The sequence below is a fragment of the Canis lupus genome, chromosome 22, assembly GCF_011100685.1.
Source record: "Canis lupus familiaris isolate Mischka breed German Shepherd chromosome 22, alternate assembly UU_Cfam_GSD_1.0, whole genome shotgun sequence".
Lineage (NCBI taxonomy): Eukaryota > Metazoa > Chordata > Mammalia > Carnivora > Canidae > Canis > Canis lupus.
The window spans coordinates 23,126,738-23,152,117 of NC_049243.1; the positions used below are offsets into that span (position 1 = coordinate 23,126,738).

Genomic DNA, 25,380 nt, shown 5'->3' on the forward strand with positions numbered 1-25,380 from the left:
TAAAAAAATAATCTGTGTATAAATGGACCTGCCCAGTGCAAAGCCATGGGTAAACTATATAAGGTCACTAAGATCCAATGTATATGTGTTAGATTTATAAAAAGATGCAGTGAGTGTATATTTTAATTGTGAGATAGGATGAGTTTTATTCAATTAAAAAATAATAAATTTCTCTTGTTCTTTAGAGGACAGCTAAGAAAAAAATAAAATGTCACAAAAGATCAGCTCTTATGAAGAGTTAGAACTTTTCAAACAAGAAACTCAAAAACTAAAATTGGGTCCAGTGGACCCTGATGGCCTACCACATGGAGTGAAACTACCATTGCATAGGTAATAGGGTATCAGTCAGAATTAGTTGCATAGTTATGTTAGAAGACAAGAAGCTAACAATCCATATGGTTATAAATCAATGGGAAACAATTTCTTCTACTGGTCACATATAAATAAAATCCCAGTTGTTGTGAATATGATCACACAAAAAAGCAAAAGTATTCTTATATGCCCCTAAACTATGTCTAACCAACATTCTTCATGATAAAACTGAAAGTATCATGAGATGAATTTAAGTTGCTAATTTCATGATAAGATAATCATTAGGTTGAACAAATACATACAATTTTACTTGTCTAACTTTTGAAGCACTGTAGGTAACATTTTTTACTTCTCATTAATCAAATATAATACAAAAATATGATTAACCATTTTCTGGTATTCTTTGTATCATCAGACTTCCTAAAAATATATTCATTGACATAATCTGATAGGGTATAGTATATAAGGATGAATTAACAAAGTAATCATGTAAAAAAAGGTTTTAAAATAAATCTTAATATTTTCTTCAAAAATAGACTTTTTGAATGCATGTAATGTTATGGAATGGCAATCCATTCAAGTATTGTTTATCATATTATGCATCATACTTATTATATTAAATCATAATCATTTGCTTTTTCCTGTATATCCAGTCACGTCTTTTTTGATGATGATGATGATGATGATAGAGAGGGAGGGACAGAGGGAGAGAAAGAACCTTAACCAGAATCCTCACCCAGCCTGGAGCCCAAGGTAGGGCTCATCAGGACTGTGAAACCATGACCTGAGTCAAAATCAAGAGTTGGATGCTTAACTGAGCCACCTAGACACCCCAAAATATCCAGTCACACTTTGAGCTTTATAAAATCAACTAGTATATCTTGATCTTAAAGCCTGGCACTGAGAGTCATAGTATAGGAGAGACTTAAATACATTTATAATGTTGCAAATAGGATTTCTGAAAATTTACTTAATTTATTCATTCCAAAAATATTTGTCAAGTCCCTGCTGTGGTTTGGGCACTCTTCCAGATCTAAACTCTTAAGAAGTCAATAAATTTTTCTTAGATGAATGGGCATGTAAAATAAAATTTACCTATTGTTTTAATAGGTTAGCTTCTTAGAATGTCAACTTCTCTTTACCTAGGAAAGAATGATAACCCTTGTTTAGATGTGATTACATTCTAGATAAGTGGATGTTAGATAAATATCTCAGTTTGAAGGCCATTTTACTTTATAACCCAAGATTTTTAGAGGAGAATGTTCTATTTTATTAGTCAGGAAATATATTTTTCCTATGTTTTAGTAAGCTATTTACTTGCTACAGTTACTTTAAATAATTTTTCTACAAGATCTGTTTATTCAGGCATTTAGGCATAAATAATGCCATAGAAAATTAATAGTTTTGGCTACATCAACATATACTTTATGTATATTATCATACCTTTTATTATTTTTTATTGAATTTTATTAAGAGCTTATTTGTTCTTTCTACACAGGGATTTACACTTTCACTGTGTAATCTAATGTCTATGGAATCATCTTAAAGATTCAAATTCTACCAAAGATATACGACTGGAGTCCCCGGAGGTCATTCTGCGCTTAGGCCAATAAAAATAATTATTTTAGGTGTGCTGTCATATCTCTTTAATGATACCTTAAAATGGATATTCTTTAAGATGCTATTTCAATTCAGTAGTATCTTAATGGTATTTCACTTTTCCACCTAAAAGTTGTCTTCTAGGATTATTTACTATATGATTAGGACTAAAATTACAGAATTGTAAGAAAGAAATATTTACTAAAGAGGGCTATATGACTGTGTCTCAAAGAGATATTAGGATTCTAGATGTGTATGTGCATAAAGAGGATAATCTTCCAAAATACTGTTCTTAAAAAATATTTTGCCACGCATATTTGAAGAATTCACATTTTTTTATATTTCTCAAGTAATACTAGGACTGCATGTGCTTATTTTTTTATATTTTTAATATTAATGGTAGAGGAGGGAGGGACATATAAATCCTTAACTGAAATCTAAAGCCTCATCTCTGATTTAAAACACATTACTGTTTACAGACAGTATTTCAGAATGTCAACATGAATGGAAGTGTCAAATTGATGCTTAATACTAATTTGTTTATTTATGCTTGACTGCACTTAGATGGTAAAAAAGGTAGGTATCAAAAATAAAGATTATTTTGAGACACTGAAGTAGGTTTCCCTTTGGTTTCAATGCCATAAATCCCATTAGTGTTAATTGGATATTTACATGTGCATTGAGAGAATAATATACCTCATTATTCTTGAGTAGCAGCTACTGACTTTTAAAGGCCATTTAGAATGTGTGACAGGAAACAAATAAAAGCATTCCACTTTCTGAAAGTTATTGTTGTATAGCAGAACATGAAACAAAAGGCTTCACAAACATTGCACTGCAATAGTTTTAATTTTATAATTTCAACAACAAAACTTTTAAAATTCTCTTTTGTAACTTAGCTAGCTAGTGAATATGTAAAGTATGTCCTCAGCTGGCTTTGTGGTATGTGACCTTGGCTCTGAAGAGCATGTGCTATTTACTTTGCTGTTGTTTTAGGTATTTGAAGCATTAGAAATCTATGAAAGAAAATGATGCCTCTAGTGTTCAAATAAGATTTCATGTTGTTTGAAAAAAAAAAAAAAAAAAAAAAAAAGATTTCATGTTGTTTGAAAGGAAAGGTTAGCATTCCCCCTACAAGTATAGAAGAGACCCTTAGACCTGACAGTATGTAGTTAAGGCATTGCCACCTACTTCATGGTATCTAACCATCATTTTTATAGGTGATGGGGTTAAGGAGTACATGTGTGATGTGCACAGAGTGATATATAGAAGTGTTGAGTCACTATATTGTACACCTGAAACTAATGTATTACACTGTATGTTAACTAACTGGAATTTAACTTAAAAACGTAAAAAAAAAAACAAACAAAAAAACAAAAACAAACAAAAACAAAAACAATTAAGAATTCTTGAAAGAAAAAAAAAAAAAAGAATTCTTGAAAGATTACCTTGATGGGATGAGCAGTGGGTGTTATTCTGTATGTTGGCAAATTGAACACCAATAAAAAATAAATTTATTATTACAAAATAAAAAAATAAAAAACTATTTTAAATAGATAACACAATAAAAAAAAAAGAAAGATTACCTTGACATATAAATAAAAAATATGTATTGGCCACTTATATGACAGTCACTATTTTAAGCAGATTTCAAGTGTGAACTTATTAACACTAATCCTGTGAGATCAGAATTATTATCTCTTATCTTATAGGTGACATAATAGAGTTATCAAAAGGTGAATTAACTTACCTAAAAGTTATACACATAGTAAGTGGTAGAGTTGGAATTTGAACCCAGGTCACATGGCTCAACAAATGGAGCTCGATGCAGTTATAATGATTCAAATGAGTTGGCTTTGTCCTAAAATATGAACACACTAGTCAGCAAATTAAAACCTTCTAGCTAATCCAACTAATTTTTTAGAAGTCATTTAGATAAATTATCATTATGCATAGTTCATAGGATTATTTCATCAATCACCTTATAGTTTTGCAAAATATTTTTTCCAACCTCACACTATAATCTCCCTGAAAAGATTTTCCATTGACATTTTCAGAGCTCTTATAAGAGCTAACATATACAGAATGCTTTTCTAAGACAGATGCTATTCTAAGCATTTATTTTTATATATTAAATCCAACAACAACCTTTGAAATAGATATAGTTACTCTCCTCCTTTTATAGATGATGAAACTGAGGCAGAGAAGGGCAAGTAATGTTCAAATGTGAAAAGAATTTGAACACAAGCAGCCTATTTCCAGAAAGAAAACATTATTATGCTTGAAGAAAACTGGATGTTGGATTCACTGAGCCTGGATTTACATCCAACATCATAGTGCCGTTGAGAGAGAGAGAGGGAGAGCACTGTCTATAGATAAGCCAAAAAGATTCAAGCCAACAAAAAGTTGGTCTGCTTTTAATTATCATCATGCACAGGCTATTAAAAAAAAAATCTTAGGGATAAAATACTCCTCTCCACTGAGGTGGGATGACCCCACCACCTCTACGTTTCTTTCATAACTGTTAACAGGACCAACCCTTACTAGATATTTGAGCCTGAACTAATAACATGAAAATAGGGCTAGAAATAAGTGGTGCACAGGATTGTTGTAAATGAGAAAACACAAGTTTTCTCTACTTAAGTTTTACAACTTAAATAAGTTGTAATATAGTCACTCCAAAATAATAGGAGTCATTTAATTTGAGGCAAAAATTCTATAACATTTGGCTTCTGAAAAAGTTCCAGTACTTGGCCAGCTGTATCTCCTTCACATTAACTCATTGCCTACACTCAGGGAGCCAAAACAAAAGTTCATACAAAGTCTGTTGAAAAGGTGGGTGGTGCAGACTCTCATTTTACATCTGTCATACATAGGCTTTAGAACATGACCTATAATTTTCAAACCCCAAAATACTGATTGTAGAATTTTGTGGGGTTTTTTTAATGTTTTGTGACTCAATTAATTTAAAAATAGAATGAGAAGAAAATATTGAGACCTTAATACCATGTAATAGATATAACACACCCCTCAAGCTCATTATCTATTTGTTTATTAAGCAAATAGTATTGGAGGCCATGTGTCACGCATGCATGCACTAGGTTTTGGGATTATTTATTTGCTTTTTTTTTTTTTTTAAGATTTTATTTATTTATTAGAGACTGGGAGAGAGAGAGAGGCAGAGACACGGGCAGAGGGAGAAGCAGGCTCCATGCAGGGAGCCCGACACAGGACTCGATTCCGGGGCTCCCGGATCACGCCCTGGGCTGAAGGCGGCGCTAAACCGCTAAGCCGCTAAGCCACCAGGGCTGCCCTATCTACTTGCTTTCTATGACTGTTGTAACAAATTATAACATATTTAGTGGCTAAAAACAGCAAAATTATTATCTATACTTTTGTAGTTTAGAAGTCTAACATGTTATCACTGTTTTAAAGCCAAGTTGTTGGTCAAGCAGCATTCCTTTTCTGAGACTCTAAAAGGAAAACCCATTTTCTTGTGATTTCCACCTCCTAAAAGCTAATCCTATTCCTTGGCTGATAGCTACCTTGCATCTTCAAACTAGCAATGTTCGGTTTAGTCTTTCTACCATTGAATCGTTTTTTTAAGATTTTATTTATCAATTCATGAGAAACAGCAGAGAGAGAGGCAGAGACACAGGCAGAGAGAGAAGCAGGCTCCATGCAGGGAGCCTGACGTGGGACTCATCCTGGGACTCCAAGATCACGCCCTGGGCTGAGGCGGAGCTAAACTGCTGAGCCACCCAGGTGTCCCCCATTGAATCATTTTGACAATGATTCTCCCACTCGCTTCTTTCACTTTTTAGGACATTTGTGATTACATGACTTCCACTCCTTGTTAATCTAGAACAATTTCCCTATTTTAAGGTGAGCTGATTGCAAGCATAATTCTCTTTGCAATTTTAATTCCCCTTTACCATGTAACATACTAGCAGGTTCCAGGGATTAGAACATGGACATCTTTTGAACCATTACTCTGCCTACTACATCATCTCTGTTCACACATTACTTAAAGCTTGTAGAAGAGAGATGCTGATTACCTGAGTAGGCAAATAAATACATATTTCAGAAACTATAATGCAAGCTATGAATATTTTATGGTGTTATGAGTGTTTAAATCATGGAGAGCTGATGTAGATCGGGGAATTTTTCCTTAGTTGGTTATGTTTGTCTTGACATTTAGAGGAAAAGTGTAGTTCAATTAGTGAAGGAATCAAGGGAGAATTTTCTGAAAGAACCACATGCAAGGGTTTAGAAGTAGGGGGAAGTAAGAGACTTGGAGGAATAAAATAAAAGCCAGTATGCCTGGAGCAAAATAAGTCTTATAATTCAACTTTAACTAGTGATCTGTAATATTCTACTGACTGAAATGTTAAGAATAAAACAAGGAAGAAAATTTGGGTTCTTCATTTTCTTCTAACCCCAGGAATGACTCCTGCCCTTCTTAAATTATGTCTTTGGCTCTAGGTATTATAAAAGAATTTGCTCAAATGTGTACAGTGTGCACTGTCGTTTTGTTTTCAGTTCTCTGAGATATTTAAAATGTTTTAAAGCATATGCTGCAAGTAAAATCCTCAGTGGTTCTGTAGAATTTAAGAGTGTTTCAAGTCATTTGTCTCTTACTATGCTTATAATTGCTTAGTGATTTTATCATTTGAGTGTATATATATTAATATAATAATTCTACCCATATCAGTGTTAAAGATTTGGTCTTTTTTTTAACAATCAAAAGAAATAAGAGGAAACACTACATATTAAGAGTATTTCATTATCTAAGCTCTTTCCAAAGAGGGTGAGAATTGGGGGTAAGATTACTATTTTGATAGTTTCGATTCATTCCTTCTTTTATCCACTCAGAAAGTATCTCCCAATCACTGACTTTATCTAAGCACTGTGATAAGTATAGTGTTCTAGTAGTGGATATAATGGATATAGTTCCCTTTACAATGTACAGAAATCTGTTCTATTGTCTGTTACTTCAGTGAATAGATTAAATAATTCTATCAGTCTGGTCTGATGAAAAAAATATTATAGAACATAAATGACAGTATCAGTACAGCCAGATGTGCATGGAATATAAAAAACAACAATAGATACATGTTATCAATTTATTCTGGAAGGCAGCTGGAAAGGGACCCAAATTCCTAAAATTAAGTTCCTAGCCCCTAGCATGTGGTAGCACTTCTTACAGGTTCTAGATTACCATGTAATTTAATACATTAAAAAATTTGCCTATCACCTGTCTTTCATTTAGAATAACAGCTTTAGGGATCCCTGGGTGGCGCAGCGGTTTGGCGCCTGCCTTTGACCCGGGGCGCGATCCTGGAGAACCGGGATCGAATCCCACGTCGGGCTCCCGGTGCATGGAGCCTGCTTCTCCCTCTGCCTGTGTCTCTGCCCCTCTCTCTCTCTCTCTCTCTGTGTGACTATCATAAATAAGTAAATAATAAAAAAAAAAATGTTAGAATAACAGCTTTAAAAAAAATAGAATAACAGCTTTTTAGAGGCAAGTACCATAAATTATTTGTCCTTTTCTCTAAAAAATATTGCGATATATGGAATATAGTACATATTGAGTATCTTTAAATCAAACTGAAATCAAATATCATTTAGAGGAATTAAATCATATTGATGGGCAATTGATTTATGAAAACCTGTGCCATTTCCTTGCTACTTCAGCATATAAACCTTAAGAAATAATACATTCATAATTTTAGCATAGTATATAATGGTTTAAGATATTTAAAATTATGCTTCAGTAATCCAAGTGCAAGTAGAGTAAATATGATCCCATGCTATTTCAGCAATAAAAATAGATCTGCTCAGATAAGTTCAGAATAGAGCTTTTTTAAAAAATCATAAATCTCATAGCTCAAAGACACAGCTCTCTTATGTTGTGTTAATTTCTATGAACCATGCCATTCATGAATCTATAGCTGAATGAGCTATCTTGTTTCACCATGTGATTCTCATGAATTAGGTTATTACTGATGATATGGGTTGAAATATTTTTTATAAAAATTATAACAAAATTTCTAATTTTCAAATGATTTTAAAACAGTACAATTTAACATTCTTTTCAGAGATAAGGCTGCTTTGGGACGCCTGGGTGGCTAAGTGTTGAGCCTTAGGCTCAGGGCATGAACCTGAGGTCCTCGGATTGAGTCCTCCAGCATTGGGCTCCCTGGAGAGAGCCTGTTTCTTCCTCTGCTTATGTCTCTGCCTCTCTGTGTGTCTCTCATGAGTAAATAAATACAATCTTAAAAAAAGAAAAAAAAAAAAAAGGTAAGGCTGCTTTATTCCGGTAAACCTGAAAAATAAAATTGATTACAATGAAGAGAATATAAAGGCTTCTACAAGGCGGTGTATGTTTGATAAAATATATTAGGTGTATTAACCTTCCAATAAATGAGAATAAGATGAATATTTTTATTTTTGTGCTAAAGTTTGGCTTATAAGAGGAAAGAAAAATAAAATTATACTTACAGGTAATTTAGTAATCGTATATATTCACGGTGTTAGTTGCAAATGTCACTGCCATAACACAATTAAAGGAACTTAGAGGTCTGATACACCTATTTCTGAATTTCACTCATTGGTTGAGTAACTCTACTAAATTAACACAAGTTCTTTGATTCTCAGATTCTATATCAGAAAGGTGGGATAGTACAACAGAATTGTTATGGAAATCAAATGAGATTATATATGTGAAGTGATCAATAGAGAATTCTTACTATTTGGTAGTTGATATGCTTATAATTAAGTAGTTGTTATCTGACCATACATTCTTGCTAATATATTTCTATTACTGTATTATCTCCTTAATAGTAGATGTTAAGAAAGCCAAACTAATGAAGAGGGATAGAAAAAGTAATGTAGGGTAGATTTCTAACCTTGATATTTTTAAAGCTTTGGCTGTGACATGATATTGACCTCAAGTCATGTGTTCAGAGCTTTTCTGGGTTTGATGTTTCCTGACCTTCTCTGACATTCTTCTGACCCTCCCAGCAGTTTTTCTCCAGCACTCTTCAACATTTCCTCAGCTTCCTGGCTGTGCTTCAACACTCTTGGAAATTTTCCCAGATGATTCATGAAAAAGCATGTAGAGTAAGAACCTCAGGGTCACAGACTTAGAGGAGGGGATTCTGAAGGGCAAAATAGGACTATCCAATACAAAATTTGTTCATGATAACAGAGAAGTTTTAACTAAAAGAAAATATTACTGTATGGAATAGAATAAATATGAGGATTTTATAGAGTCAAATAAATCATCTAAAGATAAGAAAATTGAAAAAAAAATAAAGATAAGAAAACTGAAACCTGAGTAGGAGTGATTTTTGCAGTGGAGTTTCTATTTTAACTGATTTTTTTCAGGTTGCATAGTTCATATAAGATCTCTCTCATACACCTGTATGAAGAAAAGTTGATAGGTCCAAAACAAACAGAATCTTTGTACTTTCCATTGGAATTTGATAAAATAGCTATAACATGAATAAGGCCCAAAGATCATAGTTTTAAATTCAAGCTTTACTATAGGAATATATTTATCATAGTAAATGTTAATAGAGATAATTTTCTTTTTTTTTTTTTTTTTTATTTTATTTTATTTTTTTTATGATAGTCACAGAGAGAGAGAGAGAGAGAGAGAGAGAGGCAGAGACACAGGCAGAGGGAGAAGCAGGCTCCATGCACCGGGAGCCCGATGTGGGATTCGATCCCGGGTCTCCAGGATCACGCCCTGGGCCAAAGGCAGGCGCCAAACCGCTGCGCCACCCAGGGATCCCTAGAGATAATTTTCAAAATAAGTATTTTAAAACAAAACTTTTCATGGGAAGCAGTGTGGCTAGTAAGATAAAAGAGCTTTAAAATGGACTGAAATGGTAACTCACTGTGATTAGGCAATAACTGTAAGTACATAACACTTGTGTGTCTCAGCTACTACTAATGGCCCTCTTTTTGGTGGTACCGTTTATGTTGGACAGTATGTCTTTCCCTTCATGATTTGGAAAGCTATCATGATTCTTGTTTGAAAGCCAGATATACTAAAAAAAATTCAGAAGTAGAAATTCAGAAGTAGAAAATAATAATACATTTTAAAACTCAATAAAGTTTAGTCAAACTAACATACTTGGGGAACCTCAGCTCCTGTTTTCTTTCCCTTAACTTAAAACCTATCCACTGACTGCGGATATCCTCTTGCTTCAAGTTGCAAGGCCCCTGGAATCTGAAGGCTACTATGCCAGCATTTATTTACCCAAAGGCATGGGCAACACTGCAGAAACTGACAAGATCAGTTTGTAAGGCCTAGTTTTATTGAGAGTTCACATAGTTACGGACCTCTGATGTATTGGCACCAGAGAGCCTGCCCCGTGTTCCCAAGTCCTATTTCTGATGAGGCAGAATGACACTCCTACCTTATTAGTCCAGAAACATTCTTTTTCTCTTTTTCCTCCCTCTCCATTACTTAATTCTCTGGACTTAGCTTTTGTGAAAATTTGGAAGAGTCCATGATTCCTTATTATCAAGCCACTCTGATTTTCCAGCCTTCAAAACAAACAACCACGTTAGTAAAAGATTTGCAAATGACTTAGCTATTGAAAAGCAGTTAGCTATAATAGAAAGTGGAAGCATGCATATATCTCAGAGGCCTTTTAAGGTTAATCATTTGATCTCTGAGGAATTGTTTTTCCTTTCTTTGTCCTTGCAAGATATCATCCTGACCCTAAATTCACCCATTTAACAAATACTGTATTTACTGAGCTGCTTTTATAAGCAAGATACTATGTTAAGTGAAGGATATACCATGGTGATCAAAAAACTTGGTTGTTATTTTCATGAAAATCACTGAGTAGTGGGAAGGATAGACAGCAAAGAAATATACATATAATTATCATTTATAAGATAAAAGAACAAAAAGATATAATGATTCCACATCAAAACAAGCACTAATACTCTGTCCTCTGAAAGCTAGAAACCTGGGCTGCTAGGAACTCATATATAAAAACCCTGAATCAAATTAACAATTACAATGGATAAGGCAAGAAGGAATACATGAGTTAGACTTCATTCCTCTTGTCAGGAACTGATAGTTTCTGACTAAGAGGATAAAAAGCCAGCTTTATGGAGAAGATATATTTAGAATGAAACTTTAGGATAAGGGTGATAAAGAAATATGGTAAAGAGCATTGGCTACCAGGCAGAGAGAGTAAACTCCACATCTAACTCTTATTTTATGCCCCTTTGATTCCAGAACTAATCTGGTTTGTTTACATTTTCCATTATCCCTGGTGCTTTGTGGTGACTACTCCCTCCCCACCTAAAATGTGCCTGGGTAGGAGATAAAAAGAGCAATACCCATTCTTCTATCATTATTTAGTTGAGAGAGATTTTTTTTAACCCCCAAAGAAATTCTTGACAATTTAAGAAAATATTAGAAATAACCCAAAACTTGGAGACTAATGAAGTTGGAAAAAATAATGATACATTTTAAAACTCAATAAAGTTTTGTCAAACTAATATACTTGGGGAACCCCAGCTCCTGTTTACTTTCCCTTAACTTAAAACCTATCTGAGGGACTTTTATTCAGACTTTAACCATTTTCCCCTAACTCTTCCTTTTAGTTCTAATTTTTCAAATGATAGTTGGTACATAGGTGGCAATTTATTATTATTATTATTAAATATGTATGCATATTGTATATACTTTATCCATATTTATCTGATAAAGGTATGTATGCATTCTGTAAGATTTGCATGTCTGATGAAATAATACTTTTCTTATTAAAATGAAAATAAAGTTTGAGAAAGAAAAGGAGATTGGTAGTTAAATGACTTATTCAAGAAGACTTGAGTTCTGCATTCTTATAGCGTGTTCTTAGCAGAATTCTATTATATCTCAGGAATAGTCTTATCACAATTGGAAAGTTAGCCACTAAAACTTAATTGTCACTATCAAACTGGAAAGACTTTCAGCAAGTTGTCAAAAATTAGAATTTATAGCCTTTAGATGCTCTCTATTTTCATTACCAAAATATCCCTGCAGAAGACATTGTATTAATAATAAATACTGGTATATATAAATGTTCATTGGTGTGTATGCATGTGTGCCTACCTTGTCCCTTATATTGAAAGGTATCTTGTCTTAAAACAAAAATGCACATGCAATACTACTATATCTAATAAATCATGTATGAAAAATGTGAAAGATGGCATTATATATCAGTCAGTGCTTCTTTGTATAATTAGATATATTTTCTTCAGTTTCTGAAGACCATCTATGACATTTTTGTTTTAAAAGTTCATTCATAATGTAAATGAATAATGCATTTTCCCATGATGGACACCCTGAACACTAATGTCATGTCACTGATGATGGGGCTGTCACAAATGCGAGAAGAGAAATGATAACTAGAGGAGTTATTTTTTAACCCACCAAATGTTGAGATAAAAAAATCTCTATGCATTAACATTGGACAAACACTCTGCCCACTTCTATAATTTATAGGGATCAACTTTCTAGAAAGCTGTGGATGCCTCCCATCTGTTGATTTACTCTCTAGGAAGGAGGAAATTTCAGTTTTGCTATTACTTTTTTGTTTAAGAATAGAAGGAGGAATTTATCCTAAGAGACTACTAGGAGCAAGTAAAGCTCTATAACGTGTAACCCACTGGGGAATTTCTTAATACAAAGTGCCATTTTAGAATTAAATAACTGTTTTAATAAGAAATTTTTTTTTTTGCGTGTGTGTGTTGGGGGGGGGTATTTTTTTACAGAAAGAGAAGAGGGAGGGGAAATGGGAGAGAAAGAGAATCTTAAGTAAGCTTCAGGCTCAGCATGGAGCCCAAGGCAGGACTCTATCCCATGATCTTGTGATCACGACCTGAGCCAAAGGCAGATGCTCAACCTCTGAGCCACCCAGGCATCCCAAGAGTTGGATTCTTAACCAACTGAGCCACCCATGCACCCCATGAAGACACATTTTTAAATCCAAGTTTAAAATAAATAAATAAATAAATCCAAGTTTATTTGACAATTCTGGGCAAAGTCAAATATTTTAAAATATGTATTTGGAAGACATAAGGATATGCTGAATAATGCATTTTATATATAACTCCTTATTTATATCCTCCCATTCGATTCTGACAATCTTGCTATACCATGTATGCATTTGTAGTATTATTAACCTGGTTATAGTAAAGTAAATCATAGGATAATGAGAAATAAATCACAAGTTTTCTAACTTTATTTTGGTTTTATCATGATAGTTAAAACCTTTTCTCTGAAATATTTAAATAATGGAAATACAAAGTATGCATTATTTTAAAATGGTTCAGCAGTATCTTAAATTATCTAGTTATAATTATCATACTTTCCCTGTATTTTAAGTTTCCATTTGGCAATCTTTATACTATAGAGATCACCTTAATAGCACAAAATGTATACCTAACATACATATATATGTTAAATAAATGCATAAGTATTAATGGAATTTGTTTTAGTTTAATTGTTTTACTACTATTTTATCAGTTCTTTTTTTCCCATCAAAAAATAGAGCTCCCTGTAGCCTTTCTGGCCTCAAGAGTATATAAACATATCTCTTTAATCCAGGTCATCAAACTTCCTTTCATCTGGCTAAATTGTAGGGAATAGTTTTAATCCATCACAAAGTAATCAAAGTAAACTTCCAGGGATGGGTAGAACAAAGTGTGGAGTCCTATATTTGAATATATTATAGTATGATACATGAAATTTTAATGGCTGAGTTTCTGATTGGTATGGGAGTGTCTTAAATGTAATAAAATGCTGCTATGTACACTCACTGCCATAAAAATATATAGCACAAGCCTTCTTGAAGAAATCACTTGTGAATGCATTTTTTGCCCCAAAATATTCATTGTTCTAAATTTAATACCACACACAATACAACCAATTTGTATGATGAGTTCTTTAGAAAAGGTAGATATTGAAGACATTGTAAATCCTTTTCACTTGTGAGACCATGGAAAAATGAATTCCTACTCATTTTACCACCCAACCATGTATTCCTTATCTGTGTTTTTCCCATTCTTGCTACTAATCTTTCCCAAGGCCCATATACAAATAGGTACACACTTACAGAAGAAAGGAATCAAAAGAACGTGTATATACATCCTTTGGAACTGAAAGCACATCTGGAACAATGCTCCTCAGCTTTTAAGAGCTCTTTATGTGTATTCTTGATGAAGTATGGAATGAGATAATAAAAATAGTGATAATTTAATTTTTTTTCATAGTTTTTGAAGAACATTTGTGGCTTATCATAATTTGATCATAGGCAAGAGTATGAGCCCATTAAAAATACAGATACTCTGTCGGAAAGTTTATGAGTTGGAATTACAACTTTCTACTTACTGATCTTGAGCAGGTTGTTTCTTAATTGTAGTGTTTTAACTAATAAAAATGAGATGTGAGAAAGGGATAATATATTCATTATAGATGTATCCATTATCTATTGATACAATAATATTGGGTAACAAACTACCCAAAAACTTGGTAACTTAACACAATAATCTTTTGTTATTACTTCGGAGTCTGTTTGCTCATCTGGATGGTGCTGCTGATCTGGACTGAGATTGGCTCATAGTGTCTGCATTCACTAGTATATCTGTAGCCAAATGTGTAGGTCATTTGGACACTGGCTGGTCTAGGACACCTTCACCTGGAATTCTTTGTCTCTGTATCACATGATTTTCCAACCTGGATTAGCCTTTCTTCTTCTTTCCTTTTATAATCCTCTGAGTGAATAAAAGTACTCAAAGGCCTGGGCTTGAATCTAGCATACTATTATATCTGTGATTTCTGTTGGCAAGAACAAATCACCAGGTTCATCGGGATTCAAGGAGTGGGGCACAGATGTTATCCTGTAAAGAATGAGCAGAGAGTCCCATTAGGAGAGAGAAGTGGAGAATTAGGGTCATTTTTGCAATAAATCTACTGTTATATGTTTTTTTGTACATTTTAAGTAAAATAATGTATAATATACATAGTTTGTTGCAATGCTGCAGTCTCCCAATCACTATCCTTTACTTTATAGGAGAGGAGACCGATATAGAGAGTATAATGGGCTTATTGAGGTGACCTAATAATAAAAATCCAGTTTGGCTCCAGAACCTAGACCTCCTGCTTTCTAGGTACCTGCAGAGCAGTTCGTTCTTATAGAGTTCTGTAAATGATATTTTGAAATAAAGCAGGTGGAACTTGATTATTCCATAGTTTTGCCTGTAGTATTCCTTACAGTTAACACTATGTATTGGTGATAATTTTGTTCATTCTAATCTTGTGTAATTTAAGGAGCAAATTTTTATTTTATTACTAACTTTTAGCGCCACCCAATCTGTTGTTATTAGCAAGGTGATCTTTAACTTGAAAGAGAGTCCAGGGAATACTCTTTCAATTTTTGTATGCTTCTGGCTGGAAAATAAAAAAACACATCAAACATATTTAAGAAGGTGTCAATTTAAATCCTGATAGAAATATAAGTGATAATTCATTTTTATTTAGGTTTATACTATTTTCAATTCTTAGATTTCACTTTTTATTTGCTGTATAATTTTAAAGGAGTCAGAAAGAAACATCTCAAATGATTAATGGTATTGGCAAATCTCTAATTGTCATTTGGAGGAACCACTGGTCAATACTATGCTAGATTCTGCTTTTAACCTTGATAAATCTTCCACTTGCACCAGATAAAAATGAAGCAACCCATTCCAGGGCTAGTATCAATTATATAATAGCCAAGGAAAACAATGCTATTCCTCAATCATTTTATCGTATAAAATATAATTTTATTTGTACCATGATGTTATGCACAATTACAATTATTTCATAATTGTTAGTTCATAATTTTAGTTCTAATGATAGAGATACATGTTATTTAAGTGTATCTTGTATAAAGTTTTTAACGTATTTGTAATTCATTTTGGCATATTTTATTTATTGTATTCTAAAGTTACTTTGTACTTTACGTATCGTCTTACTTTCAGTTTTTGTAAGAAAAAGTCCCTAGGTTTCATTTTGTACTGAAAAAGTAGAGGCACCTGGGTGACCCAGTCAGTTAAGTGTCTGCCCTCAGCTCAGGTCATAATCCTGGGGTCCTGGATTGAGCCCCATGTAGGGCTTCCTGCTCAGTGAGGAGTCTGCTTGTACCTCTCCTCTGTATCATCTCACCCTGCTTGTTCTCTCTTTCTTCCTCTCCTCTCTCTCTTTCAAATAAATAAATAAAATATATTTTTAAAAAAAGTAAAAACACATGCTTCCATTTGTTTCCTTTCTGGATTAGTCTTACCCTTTTATGAAAATTGAATTTGGAGGCACCTGGGTGGCTCAGTAGGTTGTGTGTGACTCTTGTTTTCTCTCAGATCATGATTTTAGGGTTGTGAGATCAAGCTCCATATCAGACTCCACGCTCAGCATGGAGTCTGCTTAAGACTCTCTCCTTCCCCTTTTACCTCTCCTCCCTCCCCCCCAAAGTAAATCTTAATGAAAAAGAAAGAAAGAAAATTGAATTTCAAATAGATCTAGATATGAAGGCATTTGAATTTTGGTGGGGTTAATCCCTCAGCACCTCTTCATCTTTCTGCTCTAATTGTCTGTTTCTACTCTGACAATCCTAGCACATGTTTTACTGTATTATTTTAATAAGACTACTTACCTTAATAAGAACATAAGAGGAAACAATGATAAACATTCTGTATTTCAGGTTAATTTCATAAGGTAAAAAGAGATGACACCTCAATTGCTTTTCCCACTCATTTAATCAGTATCTCAAGGGAAGGGGCTTCTGGATCTCTGTAGGGTGTGTTTTTTAACAAGTGTCCTAAAGAATTCTTAAGACCAGGAAATATTTATACTGGATAATTGATATAGTGAACTAGATGTCACTGGATGTGAATCAGGATCTAAACTTAGTTAATTGTGAATTGTCTGTCAATAAATTGACTAATCATACCAGACCTCATATTCTTGTCCTATAAAATAACCAAAACAACAAAATATCATCCAGGCTTATTACCTTTCACTCAACTAATTTTGGGATCAAAGGAAGTACATTTGGAAACTTCTAAAAAACATTTATATAAACATAAAATATCAGATTTTCTATGCTTATGATTGCTGTTGATATCTACTCTTTGGAGTATAGCCATTTATTTTTCTCAACCCTCATTAGAATTGGTTGTTAGCTATATCTTTCTACTGTTCTGTTTTGTTTTGAAATTCAAGTGTGTGATTTAATCATCATAAGAATTAATTTTGCACAAGTTGGACACAGAAAATGTAAAACGTTAACCAGTATCAGGAATTGTATGCTTTCTGAATAAATGTATTTCAAGCTCTTCTTTAAGTTAGAAGCTTTGACCTAAATATAATGAGGATAAAGGTGATTTTCTACATTTATATGTCATGTAGCACTGTCAAAATAAAATATTTATTTTTCTTGATATAACGTAACTTACAGCATCATTTTTCTTCCTGCTAAAATATTACCAATTTAATAAAACATGAGCTCTAGAGACGGTTTTTGCTTTCATTTCTCTGTATGGATTTCAGAACTCTCTGTTCAGTCTCCTAAAGCATACCCCACACTGATTTCTAGTTAGTGGATTTATGCATTCTGGCACTTTGAATTCTGACACAAACCAAATTCCTGAATAAGTTAGAATATCAGGAAGATCAGTACTTGAGTTTGAGTTCACTAGGTAAACCTTCATCTTCATTAGGAAAACAGTATGAGGGCAGTTATAAATAAGGTCCTTTCCTAATGAATAATAGAAAAAAAAATAAGGAAACTCCATAACAGAATTAAGTTTGGCATGAAAAAGTGAGAGAAAAAATTGAATGTTGTATTCACATTTTAATCAAATTAAGTACATCTAAACTATTCGTATTGTATTCTCAAAGATGAGTAAATAAATAATGGTTTATGCTACTTGTCAAATAACTAATCCATTCTGGAACAGACGGATATTTTTATTTCTCCAAAATTTAATCTTAATTTTGGTAATAGAAGTCTGTATATCAGAACTTCTCTATACTTCTTTAATATGCCCTCTCTACCCTCCCCTAGTAAAAGGAGTAGATACCATGTCTCTGCATGTGTGCGCTCCTCTTGGAGGAGGTGAAGTACAAGGAATATTGAGGAGAACCCCTACCCTTTCCTTGGATCTCTGGGAAGCAGTAAGTGTACTGACAGAGGACAAGGTAATCATTGTCTTTATCTGTAGCTAATCATGGCAGCAAGGAAAAAGGAGGACAAAGCATAAATGTGCAAAGTAGACATTTCTAAAGGAGAGAAGGAAACAATCAGGAGGAAAGTCATATATCCTAGGTGTAACCATGCTTGAACGAGGGGTGGGCTCTCGGCACTTGTGCCTCAAAAGAGGGGATAATGTTCTAAATTTCCTATGATCTCTGAAACTGTCCTCATGTGGGATCTCTTTGTGGGGAAAAAATGTTGAATGATTATGGTAATATTTGAAATTACAAAGTAAATCAATTCCTTAAACTGAAATTAGGGCCTTTGCTGGTACTAGACTTGAGGGTCTGGTGTGAAAGTGTGAATGTATATGTGATTGCTGTTTGTTTTTCAGAAGGATCAGTAAGTTGAATCTTTGCTAAACTATTCTAATTGGGATTAAGGCCCGAACTTTGTTGCAGAAGGCTTAGAAAGACAGAGTTATCCGGCACAAGGTTTCCAACTCCAGTGACACCGAAGTTTTATGTGTAGAGTCTCTGATATATCCATGAAAATGGAGTTTGTACAAAAGTAAAAATTCAGTATTTCATGTTGAAATTGCTAAGGAAGTGAGCCCACCCAATACTACTCATCATTAGCTGCAGAGTTGTTCTGTTTTCCATGGCAGCATGATGTTATGATGTTGTGTATGTGTGGGGAGGTGGGGGTGGGGGTGGGGGCGTGCTTAGGGAAGTGGAAAGATCTGTAAAACAATTTCAGGATGGCTTCTTAATAGCCTGTTGTTTTCCTGTAAGAACAGAATAGAGATCCCTCTTTCATAACCTTGTATATACATATATGTATATACATGTACATATCTATATATTTTTTGCTTGATTTTGAGAGAATTTGTGTGTATAAAGATAGAAGAACCACATTTAAAAAAGCTCATCCATCAACAGTTTTTGCAGCTTTATAAACAATGAAAACTTAATGCGAGTACTCCGTTGTTGTCACTTGCATTTCCTCAATCTTTGGACATTAAATTATTTGATGTGGTTTTAAAGTAATTATAAGCACAAAAGTGTCTACGGTTGATTATGACAAATACCTGTCAAGCTGTGAACTATCTAGAGAAGTGTTCAAATCTATTAAGAACTCTAATGATCTTTTCTATAATTTATTTTACTCTAGGCAGAGGCTGATGCAGCAGAATTAAATTTAAGATTACTCAGTGATATAGATTATCCCAGGAGCTAACACTAACAAAAGTCAAAGAAAAAGAAAAAAAGAATTGTTTAAAAAGGATACTACATTTATATTTAAATAAAACTAGAAAAAAACTTTTAAAAAATATATATTAATTCCTTTTAATTCTTTCAAAGAATCAGAGTGATTAATCACTGTTAGGCACTATGTTGAGTACTGGAGACTCAGTGAAGAATCAGCCACTTACTCTGCCCTCAGGAGCTTTAAAATTTGGTTATTCTGAAGACTGAGAAGTATAGAATCAAATATAATATAAAAGTGTGATTAGGGTAAGAAGACATGGGAAGGGCAACTAAACAAATCTTAATTGATAGAGTTCCCAGAGGAAGAATTATTTAAATACATGGATGGTATAGAGTTGGTCTGTACAGGACAGGGAGGAGAGCAGAAGAAAAAGCTATTTCCAGTTGAAACTCTAACATATACAAATGGCAGCAGAATCAGTCTTATGAAATCAATAAACTGAAAATCATTCTGTAAGGTACAACATAAGAGTGTAAAGTAAACGTGTCAAAAATTGGGATGTGAGAGTGTAACAGGATCTTAGGAGATGGAATTAAGTTTAGGAGCTTTGGGAGCCAGTGAACATTTTTAATTAGAAGAGTGATGCGATCAGATATGTGTTTATTTATTTGAGAGAGAAAGAGAGAGACTACAAGTGGGGAGAGGGTTAGAGGAAGAAGCAGACTCCCTGCTGAGCAGAGAACCCAATGTGGGTTTCTGTACCTAGACTCTGGGATCATGACTTGAGCTGAAGGCAGACACTTAACCAACCGAGCCACCCAGATTCCCCAATTAGATGAGTATTTAAATTACAAAAAAGAAAAAAGTCTCTTGCTATTATGAGGAACACTGAAATGAAGGAAGCCTGGATAAAGGAAGACCAGATTTAGCAGAGAGATAATTGAGACAAATTCAAGGATAGCACTTGGCAGTTCCCACTTGGACAACTGAGTGTTTAATGGTTCAAATCACCAAAATCAGAGACCTAGGGAGAGAAAATTTCTTTGTGTGAGGAGAGGGAGTTTAGTTTCAAACATTATGAATTTGAGAATTCCTATAGGATAGGCTTATGGGAAAGATTTGGAAGACATTAGTGTGGAAAAAGAGTTAGGTCAACCCAGAGATTAAGAGGAGTGACCACTTGTCAGCCATACTCTATTACAGTTGATATCAGATGTGGAAAAGCAAAGTGTCAACACTTAACCAGTTTCCCTACAGATTACTGGCAGAAACAAACAGGGAGCAACTAGGGATTCTCTCAAACTTCTTTTTTTGCTGTTTCTAAATCTTCTGATTGAAATTACTCGGGTTACTTATTGCTTTTTATTTATTTCATACTTAGAATGCTAGTTTAATTGTGTCTGACCTAAGTGATCTAGGGAGTTTTCTGTTTTATATTTATTATGTATAGCAGCCTATATAAGTGTCTTACCCACATGGTATCAGTTCCCCATTTTTTTTATTACCTTGTGTTTGTGGATCATGTGGCTTCAGAGTGCCTTTGCTTTCAACAGCCAGCACCTGCAGCTCCTGACGCTTGCTTCCTCACAAGCCCAGAATGCCAGAAGTACCTAGAATTTTGCATCCTTCTTGGGTGGCCTCCAGCCAAAGACTGGCAGATGTGGGACCAAGAAAGCTCCAGATTTCTTGGCATAGGTTAGGACAATTCTGAGGCATCGCTTACACCATCTTGAGGATTGGCTAATCTCACACCCTTGGTTGGCTTGCTCCCCACTGTTCTGCTCTTTCAACTTTTTGCTGTTTCCTGAAAGGATTTCTATAATAAATCACTTCCTTACAAATCTCCATCTTAGGCTTGACTTCTGGGAATTTATCCTAAGACATATTATTTTCACGTTTGCATTATCAGTCCCCATGTTCTTCTCCATGCTGGTTCACAAAGACCTATGAAATATCTGTGATTCCTTCTCAATATATAAATCTGAAACAAGATACTTGATGGTTCCCAAGATAGTCTTGTTTCTTATTTTTGGGTTATATTATAGCATAAGCATTTTAAGTTTTGAATGCATAATAGAGGTAAATGTTCTATATGTGTCTGTGTGTGTGTATGTTTATGTGTGTGTGGAGGAGGAGGAGGAGCAGGAGGAAGAATGAATCTACTTTTATCTGTTAGGGGATTTTCAATTGCAGCTGACAGAAATCAACCTAAAATTAGCTTAAAACAAAAAAGGTAATTTTCACATGCAACTCCTATCTCCAAAAAGTGAGACTGACCTCAAGCATTGCAAAATTGGGGATTCAATGGTATCATGAGAAGGTAATCTTCCTTTTGCATGTTTTGCTTGTTTGCTTCAATTATGTTCATTCTGACAGGTTCTTTCTATGAGGAGACACAATGGCTGCTGGAAGCCTTAAGCCTGCAGTGTCCTCATAAATCTGGTTTCTACAGCTGCTATCAAAAAAATACAATTCTTTATATTCTCTTTGCTGATGACCTAATTTTTTAAATCTTTGTCTCCAGAAGCTTTTAGAATTTTCTTATTCCTGCAGTTCTGCAATTTCACAATGATTTGTCTTGTTATGGGATCTTTTCTTAATTTATTGTGCTGGACTCTGCGGGCTCTTTTAGTCTGGAAACCTCTATTATTCAGGACTAGGTATCATTTTCATATTATTATATGAACAGTAACTTTACTTCCATTTTCCTTTCCCTTTTCCTGAAATCCGAATTGTTTTAATCAAGCATAGTGGTAGAATTTTCTTATCATTTACATTTTTAATCTAATTTTTTTGCTGTTCTGTTTTCTGGCTATTTCAAGTTGTTTTTTTTTTTTTAAGATTTATTTATTTATTTATTTATTTATTTATTTATTTATTTATTTATTTATTTATGAGAGAGAGAGAGAGAGAGAGAGAGGCAGAGACACAGGCAGAGGGAGAAGCAGGCTCCATGCCTGGAGCCCGATGTGGGACTTGATCCCGGGACTCCAGGATCTATTTCAAGTTTATATCTCACATTTACTATTTACTTACTTACCTCACTATTTTTAAATTCTAATGACTTTTTTCTTATTATCCAAAATCTTATTTTCTAGAAAAGTGTTCCTTTTTCTCTTGGATGCACTATCTTTCTACAATAATTTCTAAACATCCTACTAACTCCTGTATTTTTCTCATTTATTCTAAATTTCATTGTTCCTTTATGTCTGGTTTTAAATCTCTAGGAACTTTCCTTAAATTTCTAGTGATTCTTGGGTGTCTTGTCATAGTGATATTCAAAGAAACTAATAGAAAAGTTCAGTGTATGTGGACAAAATTGTTATTGATGGATTAGCTTTACTCTATGTTGATCAGATATAAGCCTAGCTGTTTCACTGGGAAGTCATGAAGGGTCAGTATCTGTGGGTCTTTGTTCCTCCATTTAGTCTGTTTTCTTTTGTGGAATTCCATAATCATTTGTCTGGATAAAACCCTGTTTATCTCTGTTTTGGAAGACAATGTGAAAAATGGGAAAATGAGGCTTCCTCACAACGGTATTCACTTAATATCACCTAATACTTGTATTTGGTGTCCGTGAAATCAAAACCTCTTTTGGTCATCTCTTTCAGAAACCCAACCTTCAACAAATTTGCTTTTTAACAAGTTACCCCAAAGCTTAGTGACTTAAAACAATAATAACCATTTATTATCTCCCAGAGTTTTGGTAAGTCCATGATTCAGGAATAGCTTCTCTGGACAGTTGTGGGTCATTGACTCTCAGTGAACTTATAATCAGATGTCTGCCAGGTTTTAGTCATGTGAAGATTTCATTGGAGCTGGAGAATCTGCTTCTCAAGGTTGTTAACAGACATAGCAGACATTGGCTTTTGGTAGAAATCCTCCATTCCTCTCCAAGAAGGGCCTTCCCACAGGGATTACCTGAATAAACTCAGCATGGTGGTTAAATTCCCAGAGCAAGTGATCCAACAGGCAAGTGAAAGCTGAAATGCCTTTTATGAAATGCCTCAGAATTTACACACTGCCACTTACATAATTTTCTATGTGTCACATATGTCAGCTCTGATTCAGTGTGGGAAGGGACTTTACGAGGTATGACCATGGATGGTGAAAGCCTTCTAGAAGGATGTCTACTATAAAGGTTTTATATTACTAGTTTTTTGTCTTATTTCCTTATTACTAAACATTGGCAGAAAAAAGGGCCACATAGATGATTTTTTATAATTTTATTTATATATAAAATAAAAATATATAAATATACACACATAAACATAGCAAAGGCATATTATTGATTTTTGTCTTTAAATATGAAAAGACCAGTATGATAAGAGTGCATTTCTCTGCATCCTCTCTAATCTGCCTACCTTAATGTATCGTCTTTAGTCATATGCTGGCATCTTTCACAAGTACTAAATGTCTGAACCACATTTATTAGTTTTATCCAGCAAAAAAGATTGGACCTAGTAAATAAAAAAGACAATTTCAGACAATTGCCTGCCTTTCAGCTTTTATCTCAAGATATATAACAGATATTCATCTAACTCTGCTTCTTCTGGAGAGCATTATTTCAGATTGAAAAATTTGGGGTCTTTTTGAAAAGTGGTCTTCAGTCTTCTTAAGAAAACATGTTAGGAGAAACATTAAAGCATCTATGTGCTTAAGTCATTTATTTTTCTTTCTTTTCTTCTTTCTTTCTTTCTTTCTTTCTTTCTTTCTTTCTTTCTTTCTTCTTTCTTTCTTTTTTTTTTCTTTTTTTTTGACCATTTGCATGGTAAAGGGTTCTCCACCCCCTCAGTTTTCTGTCTGAAGGTGTCCTTAGGTCTAAAATGAGTCTCTCATAGACAGCAGATAGATGGGTCTTGCTTTTTTTATCCAGTCTGATACCCTGTATCTTTTGACTGGATCTTTTAGCATTCAGAGTAATTATTGAAAGATACATGAATTAATATTTCTTGCAGAGCTGGTTTGGTGGTCACATATTCCTTCAGTTTCTGTCTATCCTGGAAGCTCTTTATCTCTCCTTTTATTCTGAATGACAGCCTTGCTGATAAAGTATTGTTGGCTACGTGGTTTTCTCATTTAGTAACCTGAATATATCATGCCAGCCCTTTCTGGCCTGCTATGTCTCTGTGAATAGGTCTGCTGTTAATCTGATATTTCTCCCTATAAAAATTAGGAATCTCTTGTCTTGAGCTACTTTTAGGATTCTCTATCTCTGATATTTGCAAGCTTCACTATTATATGTTGGGTTTTTTATTTTTATTGATTTTTGGGGGTCCTCCTCTCTATCTCTTGGATCTACATGCCCATTTCCATCCCCAGATTAGGGAAGTTTTCAGCTATAATGTGTTCAAACATACTTTCTCGTCCTCTCTCTCTTTCCATATCCTCTGGAAACCCAATAAGATGAGTATTATTATTTCTAAAACTATCACTTAATTCCCAGAGTCTCTCCTCATGGGCTTCTAGTTGTTTTTCTCTCTTTTCCTCAGCCTCTTTTCTTTCCATCAACTTGTCTTCTATGTCACTCATTCTCTCTTCTTCCTCATTAACCCTAGCTGCTAGAGCATCCAGTTTAGACTGTATCTCAGTTAAATTATTTTTAAAATTGTAATCCTGAATTGTATATCTGACGTCATACTTTAAATCCATATCCATTAACTCTGTGGCAAAGAGTATTACTTGTTCTTTCTTTTGTGGTGAATTCTTCCATCTAGTCATTTTGTCCAGTATAGAATGGCTGTATGAGTGAGCAGAGTCAAAAATATTAACCACAACCTAAGTAAAATACACTCTAGACAGTTTTGGAGAGGTCAGGGACCAGAAAATAAAAGAAAAAGAAAAAAAAAAGACCACAAAAGTGAAAAACAAATTTAAAAAATAGTAAAAATTTTAAAAAGGAGCTGGGGAGGAAAGGTTGGGGAAGAAAGAATATAGTCTCTAGAGTGGACCAAGTTGATCCTCTTAGTTCTGAGTGTATTTTGGTCTGTATATTAGAAGGTACCAA

General features: G+C 34.0%; 1 protein-coding gene and 1 pseudogene across 1 annotated transcript in view; both read left to right on the forward strand.

Annotated features, from left to right (window-relative positions):
• LOC119865105 overlaps positions 1 to 25,380 on the forward strand; it is a 224,333-nt gene that overhangs the window by 62,121 nt on the left and 136,832 nt on the right. The window lies entirely within an intron of this gene.
• LOC119865250 lies at positions 3,011 to 3,128 on the forward strand (annotated as a pseudogene).